A 3,314-nucleotide genomic window follows, 5' to 3' on the forward strand; every position below is an offset into this window, starting at 1 on the left:
GATGTGCATGGGGGCTGCAGGGGCAGACAGGGACCCCTTGCAGGCCCACCTGGGGAATGTGGACCTTTTTCCAGAAACATCAAAGAGCCTCTAACCCCGCAGCGTGGCTGCTGCTGGCACCACGCCACCAGCACACATCTCGCAGCACACAAAAGGCGGGTGCTCCACTCCCTCTGCCCTACCAGGGCAGCTCCGACCAGCCCAGTCAGGAACGCGCTGCAGCAAACACACCTCTGTTTACAAAGTATTTGTGAATAATGGCCCTGACATTGCACCGAGAGAGGCAAAAGATCCTGGCGAATGCAAGGGGCATTTGCTCACCCTTGCCCTTGTCAGCCCATGGTGCAGAGGGACCGTTGCTGCTGTGTCCCTGCTGCAGAGGAAGGGCCATCCCTCCTGCTGGCCCCCATAGTGCTTACTGGGGAATGTGGCTGGTGGATCTCGGCACCCCTGTTCCCAGGAGCCCAACGCAAGAGCTGCGACAAGGACTGGTTTTTTTACCAGGTGGTTTCTCAGGACATTTTCATGTGTGCTAGGCTTGGTTTTCCAAGGCAAAGAGGTCCAAAATCAGAATGACTTTTGTGAGTAGAGTTTATTAGGTTCCAATAACGCATAAAGTATCACTAGGTATTTCCTCGTCACCAATGCACACGTGAGGGCTTACCTGTGTACAGCATTCCCAGGGCACAGCGTTTTACAGCGGCTGCCTAACTGGTGTCAGTGATGCACGGGGACTGGCATGCTGGCCTGGCATGGTAGGTAAAAACCATGATAAATGTGTCCTGGCAGAAGTGTTTGCACAAAACTGGCATTTTTGCCCTCAAAGTCCAGATACACGTTTTCATATCGCGGTCTATTCAATGCTCTCACTGTGCTGTTTCAGCTCCCTTCCAGGGGCCGGTCTGCTCCCGATGGCTCATCTCACTCTGAAGACTTTCTTCATTTCTTAAAGGAATGTTTTTCTCTTCTTCTCATGGCTCTGTTTTGACTTCCTCCCCTTTGCACTCCGTGGATAACGTTGTAGCTGTTTTTATATGGAGTTCTTGCCCTGCTTTATGGCAGTCGCTCAGGGATCACAGCAGTGTCTGCTTTTTGTTTCCATGTGACACATCATTACATGTTCTGCACTTTTCATGATTATTTGGGGAGTTGCCCCCATGTGTGCTACAATGGGTCCACCAAGCTGCCTCTGGTGTAAATAACTCAGAGCATCTCTTTAGCATCAACACCCCTTTAAAATATTTGGCAGTGGAGTGTTACTAAGATAGCTCCCAGAGCGGTGATACATCTTGTCAGTCTCACATGAGATGCCAGTACATTGAACTTGAGCACCAGGTGCCAGTGCTTGAATTAAAATTAATTGCTGTAATGCAATTACGTTACAAGTGCATGGAATGAGCCTGATAAAACTGAAGCCAGCGGAGACCATCATCAGATCGGCAATTTGCTGGGGTGCAGCTTACTGACCTCTCTCCGGCAGGAGCTGCAGTTGGTTCATTGCACAAGGAGCAGTTGCAAAACTTTTAAAGACTGAAGATTGATCGCTGCACATCGGTTCACTCTTTAGTATGCTCATGTGATTAGCATAGATTTTGAAGGCTGAACCCTGCAATGGCTCTCTTGGATTCATCTTGCTGAGGCACCTATGGGACTAAGCAATGTAAGAGTTGCGTTGCCTGGTGAATAGCTGCAGCGGGTAGGTTCAGCGCTCTTACCAGAGTGTCTGCTCTTTGGTCTGCAAATTTCCATGTGGCAAAAGCCATCCCTTAAGCTACAGAGAGTTGGGCTCGCACTGCTTTCTCAGCCGGTTCAATAGCGTTGTTCATTTTAATCACTGGTCACACAGCTGGGCCTGAAGACTCTGTTGCACTAGATTAAATGGAAAAGATTCTCAATAATTGCAGTGAAATTGCTGATAAGAGGTTCAATTTTAACGACATTTGCTTTGAAGCCTGACCGACACAAAGGGTAACCAAGCCCATTTGAGTTCATTTATGAATTCTCCTCTGTGGTAGGACAAACAAATGGCAGAGCTCAAAATCCCCAGGTGTGATGAAGGTTTGGTCCTCCTGATACCGCAGGGAAGAAGCTGAAAATCTGACTCAGGCGCAAGTGTTGTTGAACCTGGGAATGTTTGCCTGGATGTAGCTGTGTGGAATGGGTCCGCATGAGGTTTGCAGCACGCCCTGAGGTAGGTTTGCAGCATAGGATGAGGTTTGCAGGACAGGCTACAAGGCCAGAAGCAACTGACATCCTGTATGACCATGCCACATGTCTCCTCTGAGTTTGGGGCAGATTTATAAGTCCATCAAATTGACTACCCCAGGACAGAGATCTCCAAACCCAAGCATACTTCCGGTGCACCAGTCTAAGTGTTGAAGTGATGTACGGGATAGCTGTTGCTGGGAGGGTGTTTCTTCCACCATCTTCTCCCCTTGCTGCTTCTACTTTTGTACAGTAGAATGAGGAGGTTCAAGGAGACGGACAATCAGAAAACTAATCCCACATGGAAAAGGAGGATAGTTGGCAGGTTCCTCAACAAAGCTGGGAAGCCCCAGTGCTTCAGTGTAGATGAGAGGAGGTGGGACCACCATTTTCAGCTCTGCAGTCAGCTTAGCGGTATTGTCCTGGTGCTTTTCTTTAATTTTCATTGCTTTGCCCCCCCTCCCAGGGACATTCCTGTCATTTCATGCATGCCACTAAAATACAGAGAGGCAGTTTCCACAAGGCAGAAGACAGGTAGCATCAAATGGCTTTAGAAAACAGATTAGGATTTTTAGAGCATGTGCTGTGATAGGAATCTTCTTCACCTGCTATTGGGAAGAAGATACTTCAGCAGCTGTGGATATAAATAGCACTTATCAGGCAGTGGAAAGGAAACAAAGGTTTGGGTAATTAGAAGAAGAAATCTCTAGAGGAAGATGATTTTTTTAAAGGACAAGTAAATCAGTTCCCATGCAGCTGGTGAAGGAAGGAGATGCCTGACAGCGTGGTACCAAATAGCTGGGACTAAGAAGGGTCATTCGGTAAGGGTCAGGCAAGAGCAGGGGCTGGAAACCTGTGGATATATTGGACCAAAAAAATCAGTAATAAAGGAAGATAGTTGTGACTTTAATAACTAAGCTGGGATTTCTTGGATTCGGGAACAAGAGTCTGAACCTCTTTCAGCTAAAGTGTACGGCAACATCACTATTTATTTCATAAACAACATTTTTGTTGTACCTTCATCTTCCAGAGATGAGCAGCGGATAATATAAAAACATTATTTCTCTGATGAATGTACTTCCTTTTGATTTGTTCATTTAAAAAAAAAA

This window comes from Pygoscelis adeliae, unplaced genomic scaffold, assembly GCF_000699105.1.
Source record: "Pygoscelis adeliae isolate BGI_AS28 unplaced genomic scaffold, ASM69910v1 Scaffold130, whole genome shotgun sequence".
NCBI classification, from domain to species: domain Eukaryota; kingdom Metazoa; phylum Chordata; class Aves; order Sphenisciformes; family Spheniscidae; genus Pygoscelis; species Pygoscelis adeliae.